The 25,887-nt window shown below is 42.2% G+C and overlaps 1 protein-coding gene across 2 annotated transcripts in view; it reads right to left on the bottom strand.

The window, feature by feature from the left end:
* Positions 1–25,639, bottom strand: part of FRY (FRY microtubule binding protein) — a 267,714-nt gene extending 242,075 nt beyond the window's left edge. Inside the window, exons 1-2 of one of the 2 annotated variants that reach the window (XM_048492649.1) lie at positions 25,538–25,639; positions 1,292–1,472 (exon numbers count right to left, since the gene is read on the bottom strand). The gene's annotated coding sequence lies outside the window, so the exon portion shown is untranslated. Of the gene's footprint in view, positions 1–1,291; positions 1,473–25,396; positions 25,495–25,537 lie in introns of those variants that run through there. The other variant, XM_048492650.1, reaches the window with a different exon arrangement.
* Between the last annotated feature and the right edge of the window lie 248 nt (positions 25,640–25,887).

Below are 25,887 nucleotides of genomic sequence, written 5' to 3'. Positions count from 1 at the left end.
TTTAATTATAGAAGAGGAGCACTTCTAGTACCCATCCAGTTCATGGTGTCATCTCAGTTTTTAGGAATGAAAATAGGAACTCTCCACCTTAGAACTGGCTTCCCACTCCTTCAAAGGCTGAAGAGCTCATACAGCTGTTGCTGCCTGCAAATCACCTAGCTTTCAGATCACTTCACAGTGCTAACAATATAACACAGTAATTGGCTTCTGGAAACCAATCCCCCCAGACCTAGAATGCAGATTGGTTGAGAGTCATAATGCAGTCATCATAGTTCTTTTCCAGTATAAAAATAAACTAGTTTTCACTCTGTTCTCCAGGGCAAAGGATTTCAGCATATAGAAAGATGCCACTCCGCGTCAACAGAGGATAACTGTGTGTGTGTGTGTGTGTGTGTGTGTGTGTGTGTGTGTGTGTGTGTGTGTGTGTGTGTGTGTGTGTGTGTGTGTGTGTGTGTGAGTGTGATGCGCCTTCATGTTGCAGCCAACTTATGGAGACACCAACAAGGGGCTCTCAAGGCAACCAAAAAACCAGAGATGGTTTGCCATTTCTTCAGATAACAACCAGTAGAATGAATGAATATAGCTCACCATGGCAGGGAAAGGACAGGAACGTAAGTGAAACTATATAATGTCTATAACACAAAAGGACAGGTAGAAATGCATTAGATAACAGGAGCTTCTACATGAGGTGCAGGAAATTTTATTTCAAAATATGAATGAATGAATGAATGAATGAATGAATGAATGAATGAATGAATGAATGAATGAATGAATGAATGAATGAATGAAATGAAATGAGTTGAGGAAAGAAATACGAGATGAAACTGATAATTTAATTCTTGTTCTGTTAAAAATTGTGTTATCAGTCTAGGTTGGCTTCATAGCTAAGGAGCAGGAGACATGGAGTGTGAAAGTTCCATTCCCTTAGCTCAGTTCAATGTGAAAAAAGCTGAAATTTTTGAACCAAGATCCCAGACTGGGCAACTGATTAGTAAGTAATGACTTATTTTATCCCTTTAAAAAATTCACAGTTCCCAGTCAACCTTGTCAGTGTTTTCAAGAAATCTGTCAATCATAATTTTACTAATGTAATTAGAACTTTTTCAGAAGTACCTTAATTCTGAAAACCTTAAAATAATTAGAAGAGAAGAGAGAGGGATCAAAAAAGTGCAGAAAATGCTATTCAGTCTTCCTCATCTCAACTTCATACGGAAGTTAATAAATTATGCAACTCAGCTTACCATTAACACTAATATAGCAACAAATCTGGAATGAGAGATTTAAGTTTTACCTGGTATTGATCAACGAATAAGACTAGTCTCTGTAGTCACATTAGCAGTTTTTAGAAACATGGTTGACATAGTGTTTTGTAGATCAGCTGGAGACGTTAATTGCCAGTGATACGGATGCTACCTTGCTTGCTTCCTGGAGACGAGAGGTATTGTTTTGCATTTGTGAACCATCTGTATTACCTAGGGAAAATAACAGTATACTTGAACTTAGGTCATCCACACTACTCTATAATATATTACATTTGCCTTTCAAAGACCGTGGTCACCTTCTGAATTTCATTAAATATCTCTAGACAAACACACATGCCTGTATCTTTAAAAAGATTAACATCAAATAGAACAAATAAGCCCCTGCATTTGTCTGTAGAATGCTGAAAAAAATGTCTTATAACAAAATTGTTGCACAGAAACAGCACAACCCTATGAAGAATTACTCCAGGTCAATTGAAATTAATAGACTGAAACATATCTGCATAGGGTTGCACTAAAAGTCTCCTGTTGTTTTGGAGGCACCATAATGCAAATCTCAATTTTAAGATTCATAGATGGGTGACCTTTTTTGTGGTATAAAGCATTTGATCATCATCTGCAGCACAAGACAACAATTTTTTGAGGGGGGCTGTGAGATGAAGCTGACTTAAATGCAGAACTGCAGTTTTATTGACCTTTGCAGAGACATTTTATAAGCATTATTGCTATTAGCAAAGGCAAATGTCCTACATTTCCATTTGAGTAAATAATAGATAAGATACTTTATCGCCTGTGTTCTGTTTGATCAAATATCAAAATTATATCCCAAAGGTAAAAAAAGAAAAGAGTATCAACTCCTCTCATGTTTTTTAACAGATCAGCCATGAGAAAAAGAAACTATGATCCAACGGATTCTTGCTTTTGCCATTTTCCTGTGGGTTGAAAGGGGTTGCTTTCGCCCTTTGATCTTTGTCTTGTGAGCTGTATTATCACACTTCCAAAAAAATCAGAAAGCATCAGCTGGTATAAAGTCTTTGGCCCACATGCCAAATTACTCAGATAAGGGAACACTGCTGCATCCCCATCTCAAGTTGTTGTAGAGGATTTCAACATGCCTTCACCGTGCCAAAGGAAGCCCACAGGCAGAACGACAGAATTGTAAAATCCTGGGCCTCAGACAGTCAAGTGATGCCAGTAGGAGTGGCTAATAGAATCTATAGTGGAATCCAAGAGCATAAGAACAGCCTTGCTTGATCAGACCAGTGGTCCATCAAGTCTGGCATCCAGTTTCATGAATCATCTATTCTAACCTCTTGTACTAGAAGGCCAAAAAAACGGAGAATAGAGGCCAATGCCTTTTGCTGATGCTGCTCTCTAGTATTATTGTACAGAGAGTTCTAGTATCATGGGAAAGGGAGAAAAGTTCTACTGACTCTGCCCCATGAATTACAACCTTCTATTGTGTCTCCCCTTAGTTATTTCTTTTCTAGAACTGAACAGTTCCAAACTATTTAGCCTTTCTTCATAAGAATGGTACTCCAACCCTTAATCATTTTGGTTCCCTCTTCCCCTACTCTGCAATCAGACCTCTTTGAGATGAGCAATCAGAAATATACAACTCCATCATAGATCGATGCAATTGGCTAATTTCAACCCCCTTCCTAACAATTCCTTGCCTTTCTCATTGGTGCCACATGCTGAATGAGCATGTTCATCAGTGCCAACTACAACACCAAGTTCTTTAACCTCTCAGTTGCTGCCAATTCAGAGCTCATCAGTATATATTTAAAGAATGTACATGTTGCTCCAGTGTACACAGTGCTTCCAGGCCATGCCAGGCAACCAACAGGAGATTTGGAGGTGAGGACATGGAATGGGAGCTGAAACATCATGTGCTCCACTTTGTCACTTCCAGGAAAACCCAGAAGTGACATAGGAATCACCAGAAACACTATGTTTTTCCCACAGAATTTCCAGCAATTCCTAGGTCACTTCTGGGTTTTCCAGTGGACAATTGCCTGTGGGAGACTTTCCAACATAGAAAGAGGTCTGGCAACCTTTAGTATTTTGCCCTTATCAACATTGAATTGTATTTGCCAATGTTGCATAGAAGCAGCAACTTCTCCTCCCAAATAACCCCAAAGCTGTGGGTGCACTGTTGCATTCACAGATTGGGGAAGAGAACTCTGTGCATTCTCAGAACTGGCTTCAGACGCTCTTTTTGACAGTTCTAGTGAGTCTTGGAACTGCAAATAGATTTGAGGACTGAATCTGAGACCTGGCATCATGAGTTCTTGGCTCAAAATAAAGCGTCTGAGAAGAAGTTATATGGAAAGAGATCTTTATGAGCCCTGGGGAACTGCAGGTTCGTGAGGAAGAAATTTTCAAGCATTAGACTATTTTTATTTATTGATGTTTGTTACAGCAAAGGAACTGGGAGATGGAAAGGAGACATCTCTCACTAAGTAATAATGAAGGTACATATGAAGATTTTTTTGGCGTTTTAAATTTGCTTTATTATGGTCATAATTATAAATATACACATATACTTCCAAAAATAAATCATGACATGTTTGCAAAAGCATGATACATTATAACATTGTTCCATTTTCAATTTTAACACTAACTTAATGAGCTTCCGCATTTACATACCAAACTATCAACAGCACTTATTACATTATTCTGATAAGTATATTTATTTTATACGTCTATTGTTTCTTATACTTCTTAAATTATGTCCAAGATCACATATTTTTGTTGTGACGTCTATTCCATATATATTTAATCCATAATAACCATAAATTTTTAAATTTTCCATTATTCTCCAACTTTTTATACCCTGATAATCTTGCTATCTTAACTAAATCCATAACTTTATGGCGCCACTCTGTAATCGAAGGAATTGTCTGTTGACGCCAATATCTGGCTAACAGGGGCGAATCTAGGCAAACTGGAGCCCGGAGACTAAATCTGAGTTTGGTGCCCCCCACCCCCACCCCAGCTATGGACGACCACCCTCCCCCACAACGACCAAACAATGATTTTTTTGCACCAGCTCACAAAACACCTCCCACCACCAGCAAAACATACATGGCTTTCTCCCCACCAACTCTCTTACCTAATTGTGTCCTCACACCAACCCTATGAGGTAGGTTGTTAGCCTCAGAAAGAGCTCCAAGCCAGTGCAAGGGGAATTAACTTTTAAGCATGTAAATCTCTCACAAGTCACCCCCCATCTGAAGGTTTACCAAGCAAACATCAGCATCATTTCTCACAAATCACCTCCTACCCCCAGCAAAGCATACATGGCTCCCTCCCCACCACTTTCCTAATTGTGTCCTCACACCAACCCTGTGAGGTAGGCTGCTAGCCTGAGAAACAGCTCCAAGCCAGTGCAAGGGGAATTAACTTTTAAACATGTAAATCTCTCACAAGTCACCCCCCATCTGAAGGTTTACCAAGCAAACATCAGCATCATTTCTCACAAATCACCTCCTACCCCCAGCAAAACAGGCATGGCTCTCTCCCCACCACTTTCCTAACTGTGTCCTCACACCAACCCTGTGAGGTGGGCTGCTAGCCTGAGAAACAGCTCCAAGCCAGTGCAAGGGGAATTAACTTTTAAACATGTAACCTCTCTTCACAAGTCACCCCCCATCTGAAGGTTTACTACAAACATCAGCATCATTCTCTCACACAAATCACCTCCTACCCCCAGCAAAACAGGCACGGCTCTCTCCCCACCACTTTCTACCTTGTGTCCTCACATCAACCCTGTGAGGTAGGCTGCTAGCCTGAGAAACAGCTCCAAGCCAGTGCAAGGGGGGAATTAACTTTAAACATGTAACTTCTCACAAGTCACCCCGCATCTGAAGGTTTACCAAGCAAACATCAGCATCATCTCTCACAAATCACCTCCTACCCCCAGCAAAACAGGCATGGCTCTCTCCCCACCACTTTCCTAACTGTGTCCTCACACCAACCCTGTGAGGTAGGCTGCTAGCCTGAGAAACAGCTCCAAGCCAGTGCAAGGGGAATTAACTTTTAAACATGTAAATCTCTCACAAGTCACCCCCCATCTGAAGGTTTACCAAGCAAACATCAGCATCATCTCTCACAAATCACCTCCTACCCCCAGCAAAACAGGCATGGCTCTCTCCCCACCACATTCCTAATTGTGTCCTCACACCAACCCTGTGAGGTAGGCTGCTAGCCTGAGAAACAGCTCCAAGCCAGTGCAAGGGGAATTAACTTTTAAACATGTAAATCTCTCACAAGTCACCCCCCCATCTGAAGGTTTACCAAACAAACATCAGCATCATCTCTCACAAATCACCTCCTACCCCCAGCAAAACATACATGGCTCCCTCCCCACCACTTTCCTAATTGTGTCCTCACACCAACCCTGTGAGGTAGGCTGCTAGCCTGAGAAACAGCTCCAAGCCAGTGCAAGGGGAATTAACTTTTAAGCATGTAAATCTCTCACAAGTCACCCCCCATCTGAAGGTTTACCAAACAAACATCAGCATCATCTTCAGTTCTGCTGCTGCTTCTGGGCTCCCTGCTCAGCTTGCCTTTTCCTGTGCCTGCCAGCGCCCGGCTGCCGGGGAGAAGGCTTCTGAGTAATGCCACACTTAATTTAAGGCGAATAAGGCATGCTGGGTTAGAGGGAGGGGAGGCGGAGCTCCCCAGTCCTGCTCCTGGGAGCCCAGTGGGACTTCTCCCCCGCCCCCTGGACGCTCCAGGCCACCGTACAGAGTGGGCGGGGCTACGACAGGCACTGGGAGCAGTCAGCTGCTTCAGTGCCTGCTTTCTAGGGCTTGCTCAATCCCTCCCTGTGTAGGAGGATGTTTTGGCGCCCCCCCCCCCACGTGACTGCAATCGATGCACCCGGGGACAAGGGGTATCCCATGTCCCTAGGCAGGAACGCCAGTGCTGGCTAACATAATCCTAGCCATCGTTGATAAATATTGAAATAATGTTCTGTTTTCACTTATTTGCCAATCATCACACATGCCTAATAAGTATAATTCAGGGGAACATTTTATATTTATCTTTAAAATTTTCTGAATTTCCTTGTGTACACCACACCAAAATTTCTTAACCTTCTTACATTGCCATAGCATGTGATATAAACTTCCTATTTCCATCTTGCACTTCCAACATTCCAAATTTAGCCAATTGTTTTGGTGTAATGTACCACCTATACCAAATCTTGAAGAAATTTTCTCTGATATCATTATTGATAATATTTTTGAGTCCTGATTTGAGTCCATGCTTTTTCCCATTTTTCCAATGGGATCGTGTGACCAATGTCTCTGGCCCAATTTATCATATATTCTTTCACAACTTCATCCTCCGTATCTAGTTCTAAACATAAATTATACATCTGTTTGATTAAATGATCATTTTTGTTCAATAAATTTAAACAAAGTGTATCTTCAACACCTTGAGTCCACAGTGGGTTCGATTCTTTCTTGATGATACTATACAATTGTTGATATAACCACCAATTTACTTTCCATCCAGCCGACTCTAATTATTTTATCATTCTAATTTCTACCCGTAGACCTTTTTCTGTCAGGACCAGCTTTAATAAGTCAGAGAATTTTAGCCATCCTTTCTCCAAAACATTTTTGTTCAACAAAGCTTCATGGGGAGATATCCACCATGGCACGTTCCTATACAACTTATTTTTATATTTGTCCCAGATTTTATACAAAGCAAACCTAAACGGATGCTGAAAAAATTGTTTATTCAACTCTTCTTTATGAAACCAAAGATATGCATGTGTTTCATACCTCAGGTTTGCCCCCTCGATTGCTAACAATCTCTTATTCTTAATTTGGAACCAATCCTTTAACCAGACCAGGCAGCATGCTTCATAATATCGTTTCAAGTTTGGAGCTGCCAGGCCTCCTATATGAAGAAATTAATAACTTATTTCAATGCAAATGTTTAGGAACATGGTAAAAAGTGTGATATAACCTCCTTTTTGCTTGAATAATGATTCCCATTCAGTCCATCACAAATTCTAGCATTGCTTCACCTAGCAATATTTATAAAACTGAATAATATTTATTTTAAAAGAAACTAGTTGCCTTTAAATTCTTTTTTCAGGCAGAGTTAAATTCTTTAAGGAGTGCAGCAGGGGAGGTTGCATTGATATACAGTCTGTACACTTATAAACACAATCAAATGTAAAGTTGCAGGTAACAGCATCTTTCTGTTATAGAAGTGGACGGACGTCATGGATCCTCAAACTGAACAAAGGTACTGCTTGCATTACTATGGCACCATCTTCAGGTCTTTCTGAAATGAAATCTTGCTAAACTTTGAATGCAGGCTAAAATCAGGCAAAGTTAGGCACACTAGACCAACAATTGCAATGTATTCTCAGCAGAGACTATGCTAACCTTTTTTTTTTTTTACATCACAATCCTTATGTTAACAGCAGGCCTCTGACATTTTTGTCTTTCTTTTTTCATTCTTTCATAAAAGGGCATATGTTACTCACAGGAGAGCCATTTTTGCTACTGGGACAGGACCATTTTCTTCACACGCCTCTGTTGTGATTGAACTTTTGTGGCTCTCCACAGGGGTGAGTGGGGGAATGGCCTCCCAGTACAGTTGCTGGATTGGTGGCAAGTGATTGGGGAGGCATGTTTGTGCCACTCACAAGAGCTTCACCAACTGCTACTTTATGACATGGTATTTCACATGGTGTTCAGGCTACATGCAGTATAGGTTCATTATGTTGACACCTTCTCTGCCACGGTTCTCTACCCTTGAGACAGGAATCAGCAGGGGCAGAGCAAGGGGAAACTGGGCCCGGGCACACATGTGCCCTGCATCCCTGCTGCAGCACCGTCCACCCCCGCCCCTGCCACAGCCCGGCCATGCCTCTTCCGTGGTTCCGCCCGGGGCATCACATCTCCACCCCACCCCATGGGCGCTACGCCACTAGGAATCAGCATGGGTCTTGCTACTTCTAAACCAACCTTGTTGTGCCATGCAATGTTCACTTGTGTTTTATATATATCTGGGTTCTGAAGAAGTTTTCTTGCCTTTAATAATTATGCCTTTTAGAGGCGGGAGGGCATGAGATTTGTTTAGCTTTGGCATAGCTTGGCCAGTAACAGTGTATGCTAATTAATGAGCCATGAATGCCAATCAGTTAGATCACATTTGCCTTCTTGGGTGCTTTCCAAATCAATGTATGTTTTTACTGGCATTAGGAAGATGGGGGAGGGAATCGAATTTCATACTTCACTGTCAACAAACAGACTTAGGCTCATTCCGCACATGCAGAATAATGCACTTTCAAACTGCTTTCAGTGCTCTCTGAAGCTGTGTGGAATAGCAAAATCCACTTGCAAGCAGTTGTGAAAGTGGTTTGAAAACGCATTATTTTGCGTGTGCGGAAGGGGCCTTAAGCTCAAAAGTATACTGCTGCTTTGGTGGGAGACAGAACAGACAGATGCTATGTTTGAATTAGAATTGCTTCGGACCTGCATCACCCTACCACACATCTCTTCAGTAATAATTCAGTGAAGTTCCCGGGACCTGTAAGATGGAGCCGTTCTATGGTTGAGGCAGCAACTGTTTCATCTAGTGGCCTCCATCCTTCCCCTACTTTTTCTCTGTGTTGTGGCGATTTAATAAGCAATTTAATAAGCAATTTATTGAGATTTTGATACCATTTGAATATGTTTTCTTGACAGGCCAGGTAGCTGGATCTCTCTACTATTTTAGAGAGTTGAAATAGTATAACTTTATGTTGGAAGCCGCCCTGAGCCTGTAAGGGAAGGGTGGCTGACAAATTAAACTAATTAAAAAAATTGTAATAGAAATACTCACCCTTTTCAGTCATTATGATTTGCCACTGCTGCTTCACACATGATCCTCTCAACACAAATTTCCTTTTTAAAAAATAGGGCAGCTAATATATTTTTTACCTATAGCCGTAACTGGAATGATATTCCCATTCTCTCAAGCCACTTCCATAATGTGTAGTTAGGCCCCATTTTTCTACACTTATAAGAACACAACATTCTTCTATTGTATTGTACTTGTGGGTTTATTCTACACATGGTGTCCAGGTACTTTTAACACTTCCTTTTGGATACACTTAGACTTTCAATGTCACTGACATTCAGCCTCCAAGAATTTCACACGCAAACCAGTTCAGGATGAATTATAGCCATATGTACTCATAGTTTAATTGCTTTGTAAATGCCAGAAGAATGTGCACATGACCACAATGTACTGAATGCACTAGACACTTTTCTAATTATCTGCCTTATATTTTATTTTGAAATCCTAGCAGATGCTGTCATTGACCTTCTAGCAGAACCAGGACACAGGATGCCGGTTTGTTTTCCTCCTTTAAAGGGATAATGACAGCACAGGGGACATTTTCAATTAGCAAAAACTGTGTTGCAGCAAATTGGACTGCAATTATTTATTAAAAGAGTGAAAACATCTGATCACATACTTCCCACTGAAGCTTACCATGTATATTGATTTGAGTGTCTTAATAGTAAGGTCTAAGTCAAGAACACTTTTCTGAAAGTAAAGTTCACTGATTGACCTGAATAGGATTCCTCTCTAAAGGTTGGGGGCATTTGGATATGCTTCTCTGCCTTTAGTTTTGTTCAGAGAGGGGCTTTTGTGTGGGAGAGTTAGTGATGAGCAGTGTGTGCTCATGGACAATTGGATTTACTGTCTTCTGCCGCCTTCTCCTTCCCTTCGAATACATCTTTTTAACTTGCCTTGCATCCTCCCTATCTTTCACTAATATCAAAATAATCCACCAGATGGCTATTTTCGAAAATATCTTGCTACATTTTTTCACTGCCTTTTGCTTAACACAGCTCGTACCTCCTTTCAAAAGTCACACTACGTTCATTACAACCTGCTTCAAATTACCATCTGCTGCAATCAGACAGAGGCTATTATGAGTATATTCACTAGACATCCTATCCAACATTCTGTGAGCTCACAGGCATTATAAATCAAGTACTCCTCAGACCAGTCGCTCCAATTTATCCCTGTTCTTCTTTTTGAACTCATTTCCATTATAAAAAGCAACGTTCCATTCTTAACAGCATCCTTCCAAATATTTTTCACACTTGTGTCCAGAGGTGGGATCCAGAAGGTTCTCACAGGTTCCAAAGAGTAGGTTACTAATTATTTGTGTGTGCCGAGAGGGGGTTACTAATTGGTGATTTTGCCACATGATTTTTGCCTTAGTTACGCCCCTCCTCTCAGCAGTAGCACGCAGAACTTGAAGCAGTCTAGCAGGAGGTGCACCGGTGGCAGCCTGCACCTGCATGCATTTGTTTTCCGCCCAAGGACCGGCGCAGCAGCTGCGTCCTTGCCACAGCCCTGCCCAGGAATGCCCCGCCCCTGGAATGCCCGGCCACGCCCCCATCATGCCCCGCCCAGCCCCATTGGCACTACGCCACAGTTTGAATCCCACCACCATGGGAACCTGTTACTAAAATTGTTGGATCCCACCACTGCTTGTGTCGTGCATTTCAGCCAGGACACTGAGGCCGTTTCCGCACGGGCAATTAATGGCGGCCTGGAGACGGTAAAAACGCCGTCTCTAGGCTGCCATTCGCACAGGGGGCGCAGCTGCATCACAGCCACGCCGCCCTCACGCCGCCTGCCCGTCGTGAAGCCGGCGTTTCCCCAGAGCGCTCGGAAGCGCTCTTTTTGGGGCAACACCGCCTCGAAGCCGCTGCCGAGCGAACGGCAGCGGCTTCGCGACGCCTCCCCCACCCGGCACTTACCTTGTCTCCGGGCCTCCGGCGCGTCGCCGAGGCCTGGGGACACGCCCCCTGCCCTGCACCGCTGGAGCAGGCGCGCAGGGCCAGGGGGCATGTCCCCAGGCCTCGGCGATGCGCCGGAGGCCCGGGGACATGCCGGGTTAGCCGGGCGCCGGCGCTCTGCGGCGCCGGCTGCCCAGCTGTTTTCAGGACCGTCCATGCGGACGGTCCCAGCGTCGTCGGGTCGGCGTCGTAAACGCCGACCTGGCCGCTTCCGCCTTCGTGCGGAAACGGCCTTAGAGTTTGAAAAAAAGACCCAGTAAGAGTACAAGAGGCAATGATAAATAAAATAAAATATAAAATTATCTGAAGCAATTAGTCATATTTCTTTCAATCAGAGCATTCCACCATAGACTTCTCCAAAACACATATGGTTCTATGTATCTGACAGAAGTTGGGAGAGAAACTGACACTTCTGAGAAATGTCAGTATGAACTTCTCAACCAGGGATATATACTGAAACATGGGCCAATCTTTATGACTGGGAACAAGGTCTGTTCCTCTTACACAGCAACTGGCCCTAAGCAGCTGCCCCTTTTGGTTTTGGGAAGAAAACTTCAATGCATGAATCCCCTTGCCTTCCCTTCAGAACACTGTTTGAAGTTATTTTAAAAAAATAAACCACAAATGCACCAAGTTAATGTTTAGATGGATAAACATGCCAGGGACCTTAAAACTTTTTTTTCAAAGCCAAAACTCTATCCAAAGCATGGTGGGGAAAGGGCAAAAGAAAAATCGATGTTGGGATCCAAGTCCAATATTTGTGGCTGTAGAGGCTAGGCAGGAGAAAGTGGGATCCACCGTTAAGTCCTACGGTCCTGAATCTGCCAACACACCAGCAACTAAGTTCCTATTCCTGAATAAATACTTCAAAAAGTAATTCAATTAAGAGATTTCTACCCCCATCTCTCAGCCATCAATATCATGGCAAACAGCAATCTAAAGTAAAAAAAAATGTGAAATTAATAAAACAGCAAGTCTCAGCAGGATAACTTGACACCCTCTGTGCATCAGTATTCATAGACCACACCATAAGATTACTTTCAAAACCTTTCCAAATTAGATTGGAAAATCTTGTTATGGTGCATCATTCTAACAGACAAACCATATCATAATAAGGATATGGCTCAAACTGAGAGATTAGAAGGCATTCCAGACACAAGTGCTTTGACATCTGAGTGACTGAGGGAGAAAAAGATGCTGTAATGCTAATCACCAAAATAATACATTTGGCCATTAATACCAGTTATAGACCAACTTCCTCCACAGATACAAAGGCAGTCCAAGGACTACTAAGATCACAATACACTTTTTGCAGTTGCACGGACTATATATGGCTTTTATTTGATCTTCTGGAATGTATTACAACTTCTGGGAACATTTTGTAGTTTTCAAGCCCCCCCTTTTTTAGAAAGGTATGTTCTAAAACAACAGAAAATGCTACAAGACACGCTAGGGGTTTTTTTTAAAAGCACTAGTCTTTCCCATGAAAACTGGCTATGTTTAGTGTTCTCTTGAGAGTTTGACAATTATTTCCCACATTGTTTCAACAGCAACTATTCATACTGAACTGACGCTTTTAAACACATTTTCCCCTAAATCTTACACAGCATTTAAAGTATTCCATTCTATGCATAAACATCTTTTTCTTTGATACTAACGAATCAATTTGTTTTAATATTTATATTGGGGGAAAGGATGGAAGAAATAAAAGCCATCTATATATTTACTATCAAGCATGCTACTGGCATTCTCTCCAAAGAAGATATATCTATGGAAGTCATCAGAGGAAAACAGCTGAAGAAATTAACATTAGGACGCATCATGCCACACTTTGGCCCCTTCTGCACATGCAGAATAATGCACTTTCAATGCACTTTGCAGCTGGATTTTACTGTGAGGAATAGCAAAATCCACTTGCAAACAATTGTGAAAGTGGATTGAAAGTGCATTGTTCTGCATGTGCGGAAGGGGCCTAAGTTTAAGACACGTGTCTTTGACATGTCTGATAGGGAGCTATTCTGTCCTGATGATTAACTCAAGAAGAAACTATTCATGCCCCATTTACAACCACTCTCACCCACCAAGTGTTTATTATTAGTAAAATATCCTAACAGTTCTCCAGACAGAATTCTACAGCCTCCCCAGTCACACAACCAAACAATCAATTGGGGTGTGGTCTCACAAGCTTTGTAACCACTGACTTGGCTATTCTGCCAAGAATCTTGTCCTTTCATCCAAGCCATAAAGCCAGTCTGCAGTAAAAACAGTTGACTGGAGCAATTTAAAGATCACATCCCCATTATCACTACTAATTTAATGGTTATTTATTTATATTATATAAATAAAATTATTAGCTGCTTTTTTCCCCTTAAGGAACTCAAAGTGGCTTAAAGCATAGGTAAAACACATAAAATAAAATACATTAAAAACACAATTTAAAATTGCACAATTCAGGACTGTTAAGAAACTTAACAAAATGCAGTCCTATACAAAACCATTTTAGCTGCTGCCTAAAGTTCAAAAGTGAGAGGGCCAGGCACACCTCCCTGGAGAGGCTGCTACATAATTATGCAGCTGTCACTGGAAAGGTCCTCTCCAGTGTACCCACCAAAGGAGCTTCTTTGACTGATTGGACAGTCAAGAAGGGTTGGGTAGTTTATTGCACGCCAGCACTGTACAATTATCTACAGATGTCACCCTGAGCATTCCCTATACATTATTAAAAACAAAGCAACAAAGGACATCTTAGAGGACTATTTAGAGGACTATTTAGACATCTTAGAGGACTATTTAGACATCTTACTATACAATTGAGCAACGTGTTCCTGATGTCAAACCAGAAAAAGATGGGAGGTGTGGTCCTCAGCCATCCAGGAGGGCCCATATTCCAGCTCTACTTGGAGGGGAAATTATTACACTTCCCAGCAGCCCTTAATGTAGGAAGCCATACTCTCTCCTTTCATCCATGGTGTGCTTCTCCCTGATGGTGGCAAGCCTTGAAAAGGTGGGAAAGTGCACAAGGAAGCCATGCTCCCTTCCTCCACCAATGATGTGGTTCCCCTACCAGGACTGAGTTTCTGTGGTGAGCTTCGAAGAATTTTCTTCCTGGGTACATGGGACAAACTCTGTCACAACTGTTTGAAAAAGTTAGGGAAGCCTGACCCAGATCTAATCTTTTAAACCCCCAGTTTTAAAAAGTCTTGATGGGTTTTCTCTATATGACATAAATATCTATGAATGCTTATGACCCTGTCCACTTCTCATCTGTTAAGCTATGATAGAAAAACTGATGAACCTGCTCAACAGTGTTGTCATTTTCTGGTATCCTCCAATAAAAAATTCTGCCAAAATGTTAATTTCCATATGACAGAAGGGCACCTGAACAGCTATCCTCCCCCCAAAAATGGAAACCAATGGACTGTTCTGCTACTGTTCTGTTACAGGATATTAAACATGATATCTGAAAGTGATTAAAGATTGTTTATCAAATGGTATAAAGATGACTCACACTGAATGTTAATTTTCTGTTTGTGAACTGATATGACTGCATTAACCAGGGTTATCCTAAATAATCTTTTTTGCATTTTAGCTGAAGTCTCAGCCAAACTTCCTTTTATTAAAAGAGCTCCCTGTTGCCATTCCATTTGGCTATCTCCATTTCCCTAAGGAAAGCTTTGATATCATTGCTTTCACTGCAGAACAGGCCGTTCAGGAAAAGACAAGGGAGCACTTGTAATACAGAACATTTACTGAAGTGGATTTGGGGGTAGGATCACCTGTGCTGTGATTGAAGATCGATAGCTTAAAACCAGACTCAACACTTAAAGCTTTTCGTAGTTATGCAACGAACCACAAATATATGCCTTACCAGTTCTGTTTCAATCTGTAGAACTGGTTAGGTGTGCATACATGTGTACAAATTACTGATATGTCGTGGCAGTAGTGGGTGCATTCCATTAAGTGTTTGTATAGCTATGGGCGTTAATATGATCATTCTACAGAAGAAGGGTCTATAGCTAGACATGCGGGAAACAGCTGTTGTATGTGCTCAGTTCCCTAACCTGATTCACTAGAGCATGTGCAAACCCTGTTTAGTTGTTCAGGACAAGGAGCAGGAGGATAGAGAGAGACTGTTCCTATCTTCCCTCCCAAGAAGGGAGCCTCCAGTCACTGCACACACACACACACACAGATGAACAGGGGTCATTGTATACGTGTAATTTGTATTAGCACTGACAAAGACATCACTTACAGATCCATCAAAATGGCTTTTGTAAACTAGTCACAAAATTTGCTTGCATGCTGCCTGATGGTTCTAAAACATGAAAGATGAACAAGGAAAACAGAATGTAAATCCTTTTTAATCTAAGGAGAATATCAATTATTCAGCAGCTTGGTTCTTCTTGCGCTCTTTCATAAGCAGGTCACCATGACAACATCACACTTCATTTCTTTATCTTAAATAAGTGATATCTGAAGCCAATATTAGCATCAACTGTTGCATTAGTTTCTTGTCACATAATTACTAAACAATTTTCAGGATCTGAATTACGTTTCACTTGGCTAGCTCCTCTCAAGAACACAGGGCGTGCTATTGTTTCAATGTACATGCAAATAAGCCAAAAGCGGATTTCACTTCACAGACTTACATTGATGGCTTCTCTCACTCCACTTCTTCCTTTATAACCAAGCAAATAAGTATTCCCGAGTTGCCTACAAATATCTAATATTAAATCTTTCCTTTCTAGCTACTTACCTGTTATCTAGTCTATTCTAGATTTATTAATGCAATAAGCTTCCATGGAAACACAGCAAGAAATCTGAACTTCTTAGAAGCTAAACAAAAAACCCAGTTAAACAAGAGAACAATTTATAAACAGATAAGCAAGAGAACGTATAGAAAGAAACATAACAGCATCTCAACAAAATACCACGCCAGTTCCAAGACAATAAATGAGAATGAAGATTCCTATCTTAAAAATTAGAGAATCATAGCTACCTAGTTCAACTGGAATATAAAAGAACCAGTAGGGCTGCTAACTCTGAATCACAAAATTCTTGAAGATTTTGGGTTGAAGACCAGGGACCTCAGCAAGTTATAATTCCACAGCGCTCACTTCATTACACTTCCGTAGGAATCTGCCTTTACCCACTAGACTAGAAACCAAGCACATATGACCGTCTTAATTTAGGTATCATCAGCAAATAAAATATGGAATGAGAATTCAAATTTGGCTGAGTACTTGATTCCCAGATGGAGCAGGGAACACTTTAGTCTGGCATCTTGGATTAACAGGTTCCAGTTTTGGTGAAAAAGCTTCTTAATAATTAACACTCTTTTCTTATCTACCAAAGAGGTTGAAGACCTCAAAGGAGCCAGCTGGAAAACCAACTCCTCACAAAGTAGTCAAACTGATTAAGGAGTTGAAGACACAGAAATTCTCAGGCCTTGGTAGCTCCCTTCCAAAATTTTGAAAATGGACCCCTTGTCGTGGGCTTCAGTGCTGGCATCTCTATTTACAGTGGTCAACCAAGAAGGAATCATACCAAATTCATGGGGGGAAAAACTTGTTTATTACACCAATTTATAAAAAAGGTGATAAAACAGATCCGTATAACTACTAACCAATCAGGTGCCTAGTCTGGAAGGTTGTTCTGTTCCTGTCTTATTATATAGTACTGCTTTCTGGGTTTCGGATTGGCCTAAAGATAGCTATAAACGCTTTTATAACCTACCACAGTAACAAACTTCTAGAGATCATGACAAATCTAAAATTATGATTACTGTCAAATTTAAAAAGTCACCAATCAAAAGGTGGACAATTGGCACACACTTGATGTAAGTGGTTAGTGAATTAACATATTTGAGGATCCTCTTCAGGTCAGATTTATCCTGGTCTAAGCATATTCAGACTGTTAAAAATTTAAACTGTCATTGTTAGCATGTAAGAAATGCAGCTTTTTTCAATATTCGGGAACAAAGAATATTCCTATATTTCGAAGTTGCCTTTCGGACAAGTGTCTGCCACAGAGAGCCTCACATTCACAAATACAGAAAAGCTCAGCCTACAGGCTTAAAAAGGGCAGCTCTCAAGGGAACAAAGGAGTACAAGAAAAAGGGAAAGGGATGTATTAGGCAAAATTTACATCTAATTTAACGCAGTTGATCTTCCCACATAGCCACTTTTTCTTGGCTGGGTGTAATGGATATTTCAGTCTTCTGACCATACTGTCCTTTCCCTCACTTCAGCAACCTCAGGGCTACTGGCAACTGGAAGAGAGTTCTGTAGGAAGGGGGAATCATGATCCTTGTATTTGCTTTGTCTCTGGTTGATGTGTGGAAAGCATGCCATTTTGATTCTGTGCAGACTTCAAAGATGGCTACAAAATGAATATGCAGAAACACATAACACAAACTATTTCCAAATAAGGGGTTGCAAATTGTATACAAAAGGTGGTATATCCCATTGTTATAATACCATTTATGAGAGCTTGTTGATATGGTTAACTATAAACTGTGATATTCTGTGGGACCAGGCTGTCAAACCTCCAGTTCCATTTTCCCTTCCCTGCCCCCCAGCAAATAGATTTTCATGCACTGAGTTTGCAGTTGGTCTATTGTATGGCATGATCATTAGATAAAGGAGCACTCATAAAGTCTGCTGAATATAATTTGAATATAATCTGTTGAGTATAATTTGACTTCCAGGTATTGCCTGCCACTTTAAGAAAAGAATCCTTAGGGCATATGTTCTAGTGAATAAACAGATAGCTGAATGACAGTCTGAAAAGCACCATTGTAGCCAGAACAATATATAGCTGCCTATCTGAAGCAGTATCAACTTATTCTGTCTCTGCAGAAATATAACATTAACCATGTGATACACAAAGCGAGCGCAAGACAGCCACTTCCAAAAGCATTAGACGAGGTTCCCTCTTTTTAAATACAAAACACAGCTGTACCCAAAAGACCTTAGAACTGTGTGACTAAAGTGCCATCAAGTCACAGCTTACCCCAGCAAGGGGCAAGGAAGAAGCAGAGGTGGTCTGTCATTGCCTTCCTCTGTAGAGTTTCTTTGGAAGTCTCCCTTTTACGTACTAAAACCTGCTTAGCTTCAGATATCCGACAAGGTCAGACTATACTATACTGCCTTCGGACACAATGTGAAGAATTGGCTGGTTTTATGTGTGGTTTGTTTGTAAAGGTGGCCCTTTCCGCATGGGCCAGGGAAGCGGCTGCACACCGGCATTGGAGCCCCAGAACCATTCACATGCTTCCATGCAGGCAGCCCCGGAGCTGTCGCAGCCCACGGAGATGCATCCTATTTTTTAAAAAACCTACCTTCTCTCCAGCAGAGCTCTGCAGGGACAAGGGGACCCCCCCCCCCCCGTGGCCACGGCAATGCCTCAGGGGTCGGAGGGCAGCATGGGCATGACTCCTCATCCCTGCAGAGCTGTGCAGGGAGAGATAGTAAGTGTTTAAAAAAAGACACGCCTAAAAGCGCCGTCCTCAACCTGGTGCTGTTCACTCAGCACTGTTTGCACAATGCTATTTTTGGAAAAAAAACTCGCTCATTGAGCGAGTTTCAAAAACAGCATTTCCCCGCCAGTTGGGGGGAAGCACAGTGCTGCCTCGTTTTGGAGGTGGCAGCTGTGCAAACAGTGCCCCAGGAACGGTGTTTTTACTGTGCCTGGGGCACTGTTCTTGGCCCGTGCTGAACAGGCCTAAGATTCTCCTTGCAGATAATCATTCAAATCCTGGTTTATCTCAAACAGGGCTGAATTACCCATTGGGCTCACAAGACTTGGGTCCCTTCCGCACATGTAGAATAATGAGCTTTCAATCCACTTTCAGTGTAGAATAGCAAGATCCACTTGCAAACAATTGTGGAAGTGAATTGAAAGTGCATTATTCTGCACATGCAGAAGAGGCCTTGGTTTCCCAGCTCAGTCACAATGTTCAAGGGGTAATCATGTGTCTCAGCCTAACCTATCTTACAGAGTTTCTCCACAAGAGAAGGGCTATTTCCTTCCTCACCCTGGAGAGCTCTTTTTTTAATGGCAGTTACATAACATTATAACCATCAGGTTCTATCATTCCAGCTTTCATTTTTTAAAGTAAGTTTCTGCCCTTTTGTCTCAGAGATATATATCTACAAAGAAAGGGGCTAGATACATTTTTTTTAAATGAAAGCTGAGAATTCAGATATTCAATTGCTGATTTAAGAAGCAAAATGTTGCTCCCCCCTCCCACAGTGGTGGGGCAACAGCAGGACATGAGCAGTAAAAATGGCTGTCACATAGGCAGAACTAAGACAATCTGAACTTTCCAAGTGACATCCTTTGGGGTTTTGCTGAAATCTTTCCCGCACTGCGTAAAATAGGGGGCACACATTTTCATGCCTTCACATATATATTTTTTAAAATAGTATACACTCTGTTTACCAATGAAGCAATTAATCTAATTAGTGCAAATCCTCTCTCTAGAATTGATAATTGTACAATGGCAATTGATAATTGTACAATGTGGTATTTCAGTCCCGTTTATTTCAATTAAACATATATGTACTTAGTTATTTGCTGGACTACTATCCCTTTTTAAGACCTGCTATATTTCTAATGTTATAATTTAGTTCATAAAGTTCAAGATTCTTATATCCTGTAGGAAAAAAAACATTTAAAACCCCGGAAACCACACAGCACAGAACAGCAGGGTCAAAAGAGCTGCTGGGTGGATGGGGAAAGGCAAGGAGGAGCAACAAAAGCTGGAGAAAGAGAAACACACCCTGATTCCCTTCACAGGGAAACTGAAGGGGGAAGAAAAGTCATACTTTACCAGGTTTCAAAGATCATAGGGCTTCTCTGACCTGAGGCATGGTGAGTTTGGGAGAAGCCAAACTGAATGTGTAATTAAGACTCTAACCCAGAAGGAATGTAAGTGCACTGTGTGAGGCAGCCCACAAGCGCATAAATTCCCGAAGGTTCTTTCCGTTCCTGTGAACACAGTGTCCAATTTGGATGGGAATTGAGTCATATAGGAAGTCAGGGTTTTAATTCTGTGTAGTTTTCCTGACTTGAAATGGTCTGGGGAACTATTTGCCCCATTGGGGTAATTCGTGTACACCGTCCTTGCAAGTGCAGGCACATACAGACTCAGTAGGGCAAACAGTACAACCCGGGGTTATTTCAGCTTTGGAAAATAAAGTAGGTAGGGAAGACTGAAGTCCCTTTTCCCTATATGCAATGTCCTGATCCAAACAAGGCACCGTAAAAATGGGAGGAACTTGCCCACATGACCCATTCAGATATACCAATCTAAGGCTGGCAGATCCTCTGCTGGGTTTTTCAAGATCACTCTCTCCTTTATGATTCAAAAAATCCCCCTCTTGCTAAAATGACTAACAGCCCCATCCAGGAGTGTGGGCAAAATCTGCCACTGGTAGTGGCACGGGGCTGCACCAGTGGATTTGCCCTCCCCAGGGCACTTGCCCCAGCAGAGGAATGGATTCACCAGTGGGCAGCCGCTGCAGCCCTCCACAGTGGTGGAACGCAGCACTGAATGCCACACCAGCGTTCCTGCACCCTCGGCCCCATCAGCGTAGTGGGGGAGCAGCAAATGTTAGTCAGTTTCCACATGGCCATCACCCTGTTATGCTAGTGAACAGGCTTTGGAATTATGCCACCAATAGGGGCTTTCCGTCCGCAGGTGTTCTTCACCTTGCCAGGCTCATGGAAAGCCCCCTTTGGAACAGCGGAGCAGTGTGGGTGGTGCTGTGTCTGGGCGCTCGAGCCATTGGATGGGGCTGTAAGTGGTATTTAAAAGAGGGCAATAACAAACTTACAGTAGTATTTTTGTAAGAAATGTGATCGTTATCAGTATGCAAAAAGTTCCAAATCTAAAAAATAACCATTCTTCTTCAGTGTATCCAGCTTTGTGCAAATTGTTTCACACATGCACACAGTGCATACAAAAGACTATCTGGATTTCCCTCAGAAATATATTTAATTTGTAAAAGTTTTTAATAATTTCAGTTAGCAATCATATTTTTAATAATGTTTAATATCACTGACAGCTATTGAGAGAAATAGCTTCTAGTTATGTATGGATAGTACAGCAGTGGTTCCCATCCATTTCAAGTATGAGAACCCCTTTTTAATATTAAAAAGTTTCACACGCTCCCACACAATATTAGCTGTATTAGCTCCATTGAGAAAATTCTTAGTGACAAAGAAATCAAAGTGACAATACTTGGTGAACATATGAATTCACAGACACTTTGCAATAATCCTGTGACCGTCCCCAGAGGGTCTCCAGGCCCCAGGGTAGGAACCATTGGTGAAGAGTACATTAAGAGAAAATTTTATTTGACTTTGCTAAGATAGAATCTTAATCATAAAACTGATAGTCCACAACAACAATTCTGAAAATGGAGGCCTTGAGTTACTCTCATACAGCCCATCATGTCAATAACATAGATAACCACATCACTATATGTCCTTATACAACACTGGCAATACTTGGTCAGTAAAAACAGTGATTATTAAACAATGCATTCTGGGAGGAGGCCGCACTGCTACATCCCCGTTGCTACTGCCTGCCTGCCTGCCTGCTACATCCCCATTGCTACTGCCATTGCTACTGCCTGCTTGCAATATGCAAAGGTGAAGGTGAATGGTATAGGTTAAGATGTAAAGTTAGCAAAGCGTGTAGCAGCACAATCCTATGCACAGTTACTTCAATGTAAACATATTGATTTCAACCATCTTAGACTGGACCAGCTTACTTGGAATTGCACAGAGCTATGTCTGTCGGTTCATATCTCGTGTCAACCATACATTCCCTGCCAACCATAGGCAACTCATACATGTTCAGCTTACACCACTTAACCCTCCAATAGGCCTTAATGTAAATATTTCATATTCTAAATTTGGAGAACCAGGGTGATTCCCTACTCCTCCAACCAGATGTGTTTCCACACTCCTACATTCCTGCTGGGTGACCTTGGGCTAGTCACAGTTCTTTGGAACTCTCTCAGATCCACCAACCTCACAAGGTGTGTGTTGTGGAGAGAGGGAGGTGTTGGATTATAAACTTAATATTTAGCAGACAGTGGAATAAGAGACCATGAGGCAGTTGCTGTTTTCATAAAAGAGTTTACTTACTAATAGGGAGGGTTTACATGGAAGAAAAATAAAGAATAACTTTCTATCCTGGTACAAACTTGGTTACATTGCTTGATACCATATGCTCTCACATGGCACCTATCTAGCAAGGCAGAGATCCACCTCTTGTGGTGATCTCATCTGTATATGCCTGTCTAGTAGTCTAGAGGTCTGGAGTGAGACAAAGAATCATACTTTATTTTATAACGTCTGTCTACGTGACTTGTCTCGCACCCTCAATGCCAGGGTTAGCTGACCAATTGCTTAATCAATGATCTGGCCATAAAACTCTAACCCCAGTAACTAATTAGCATGCACATAGTTAACCCCTTCATGTCTGAATTGTGACAGACACTTGCAAATCCCAACAGAAGGGAAAGGAGCTTGTAAGCCACCTTGAGTCTCCTTACTAGAGAGAAAGGTGGGATATAAATCCAAATTATTATTCTTCTGAACTCTTTGGGGGTAGGGCGGTCTATTAAATCTAATAAATGATAAAATAATAATAATAAAGCATCTTATGTGGTTCCATATTGAGCCACATTTGGCTCTGGAGACACAGGCTGCAGACTCCTTGCTAACCCTAGTTTTAGTGGAAGATCATTTGCACAGTTTTTTGGGCCTATCAGAAGAAAAAAAAATGTGCCCCACACTAGACAGATGTAGAGAGTGAAGTGCAGAAAAGAATGCCAGACTGGCAAGGATGACAGAGTGCAGGAAGAAACCCCCCAGTATGTTTCTTCAATTACATCCAGGTTTTCCTGAACAAGTATGGTGCAAGTGCAATTGAAAATCCTCCCATATAGAGTATATGGAATCATCAGACACAGCAAGACTTTTTATTCTTCCTTTTAAAAAGTAGCTATAAAGTCCCTTATATTGTCTGTAAAGAATTCACAAGGCAAAGGAAACACCAACATATGGCAGGACTAAAAATATAACAGCGTTTACATATTTTGCTCATAGAATAAACTTCACTTCAGATGCCCTATCTAAAGTCTTCAAAAGAGCAATCATGAAGTCGCTCAATACTGAATCATACTATTGAGCAAGATCAGTATTGGTTGTGGTGGGTTTTCTGGGCTGCGTGGCCGTGGTCTGGTGGATCTTGTTCCTAACATTTTGCCTGCATCTGTGGCTGGCATCTTCAGAGGTGTATCACAGAGGGAAGTCTGTTTCACACTGTGTCTAGCGAGAAGGGAAAGTTTAGTGGGGTATATTGTCCATGTCCCAGAGTCCATTTCCCTTCTCACTTGACACAGTGTGAAACAAACTTTTCTCTGTGATGCACCTCTGAAGATGAAAGCCACAGATGCAGGCAAAACGTTGGGAACAAGATCTACCAGACCACGGCCACACAGCCTGGAAAACCCACAACAACCAGTTGAATCCGGCCGTGAAAGCCTTCGACAATACAAGATCAGTATTGTCTACTCTGGCTGGCAGCAGTTCCTTGGGGTTTCAAATACAGGTCTTTCATATCATGTATTTCACCTTTTACCTGGAGATGCTGAAGTCTGAACTTGAGACTTCCTAAACGCAAACCAGATGCTGTTCTGCCTAACCACCGCCCTTCCCTTCAGTGATATCTGCTGCTACTAATTCAAAGGACAATATTACTTATTTATAGAATGATGAGTAATTTTCACTGATATTAAGTGCTACCATCTGTTCCATATGATTGATTTTAACTTTTTGTGGGGGAAACGTCATTTAATTCATTTATAAAGTATTCATTGATTTAAAATATTTATATCCCAATTATTAGCTTTCTAGCAAAGGGATCTTAAATGTAAGGAAAACCTGACGGCTGTGAGATCCTTAATTCCATTAATGACAAACTACAACATCACACCAGCCTTGATACAAATCCAATATGTTTAAAATGCAAATTGAAAGAACAGTTTCTAAAAATCCATTCTTGCAGCAAAAGTACCGCCCTGATTCAAAATATATTGACATGGAACAAAGTACTCCCTGGATTAAACTGTGACACATACGTGCTATAAATAAAATGAGCGAAAAGTTACAGTAACTTGCTTGAACTAAATATGTTCAGGACTACAGCTACATCAGTCTAGACAAAAAGCTTCCAAATGACCCAAATATTATTAGAAATAGCTGATGAAGTCACTTCCCTTTCAGTATTTAAATATGGACTGAACTATTTATAAAGGCACACAGATATAAAATATGTCCCAGAATACGATATCTGGTGCATGCAGCATATGGCAAGCAGAGTATCACTAAAGTGTCATTTCAGCCCAGAGGGGGTAACAGTATTCACACACACACATGTTAGTATGCAACAATTAGTTGTATGCAATTAATATACAAATGGCCATCATTTAGTTTTGGGGGGCATTCTTGAAAGAAGGGGCATTCTTCAAAGGCAATGTAAGATAACTATTTAGAGAACACACCAAGGCATCAGAGTTTCTTTCAAAAGGAAAGGAAGGCCAGAGGAATAGCAAGATCCCCAACTAAAGGGTAATTAAATGGCTTTTGTTGTTCTCAAACTGGTGGTTACAGCCTGTGATCATGAGTGCCATCAATGTTAGAAGAAGAGAAAGACCAAAGACAATGAAGAAGCAGGCTGGGATGCAAGAAGAGCTTGGTTGGATGGGGCAAGCGACACAGCGAAGAGGTCTCGGTGGGGGTACTATTTCGTAATATCTAGGGCACCGGGAAGGGAAAACAGCTGATTTTGCTGAAAGCAAAGGAGATGATAGAAACAGAAGGGATAACAGTTTAGGGACCGGAAATTCGGTGGCGTTATTTGCAAGGCGATTAATAGGAGACACTTAAAGTCCACAAAGAAGAAGGCGAGGAGACACCCCTGAATGAAAGGGAAAATGTTGGGAGGCGAAGATTAAACGACACCGGGGAGAACTCGCGGCAGCGTGCAGGGCGTGGGCACGGTGGAAACTTTCGCCAGGGCTTGCAATTCAATTTACTTCCAAATAAAAGAGAGAGATCGGGGAAAGGGGGGAGAGAGGACTCGTCCCTACGGCACCCAGCCCCCCATTCCTCTCCCCTGCAGGGAGACACGCGCCCGCCTCGAACTTCCTCGTGAGGAGGCTGCAAGGATGCTGCGAACAATCCCCGGGCGGCCCTTTCCCCTGCACTCACCCCGCTCGCGCCGCTGTCGCAGGGGGGGAAGCGGCGGCCGGCTCGTCTCCCCTCCCTCCTGTCAAGCCGAGCCCGTCCCCCTGCCCGACGACGCAGCGTGGGCAGGACCCGCCTTTCCCGCCGCCTGGCACCGCCCCTCACCTGGGTCCTGCTGCCCCTTCATTTGCAGCACAGGGCGGCTGCAGGGGGGGCTTCTGCCGGGGCCGCCTTCAGGCTCCCTGGATGCGCGCCGCGCAAGCCGAAAAGGTGCCTCGGCTCGCACGTGTGCGCACAGGCGCGTCCTCGCCGTTCCCACGCGCGCGCGCGCGCCGCTCCGTTGTTGCTGCCTTGGTTCTCCCCCGGGAAAGAACAAAGCAAGCTGTTCCTCCGCCTGTTCCGGTTAAGAGGATTGTTGTCGAGCCACCTATAAAGGGCAATTTTACAGAGCAGGACAGATCCGCGTAGGAAGAATTCTGAGAATGGAATCAGAGTGCCCTCTTCGCCAGCGTCTT

Source organism: Sphaerodactylus townsendi, linkage group LG04 (genome assembly GCF_021028975.2).
Source record: "Sphaerodactylus townsendi isolate TG3544 linkage group LG04, MPM_Stown_v2.3, whole genome shotgun sequence".
In the NCBI taxonomy this organism is placed as follows: domain Eukaryota; kingdom Metazoa; phylum Chordata; class Lepidosauria; order Squamata; family Sphaerodactylidae; genus Sphaerodactylus; species Sphaerodactylus townsendi.
The sequence above is the reverse complement of the archived record's forward strand: the minus strand, read 5'-3'. Positions and strand labels throughout refer to the sequence as shown.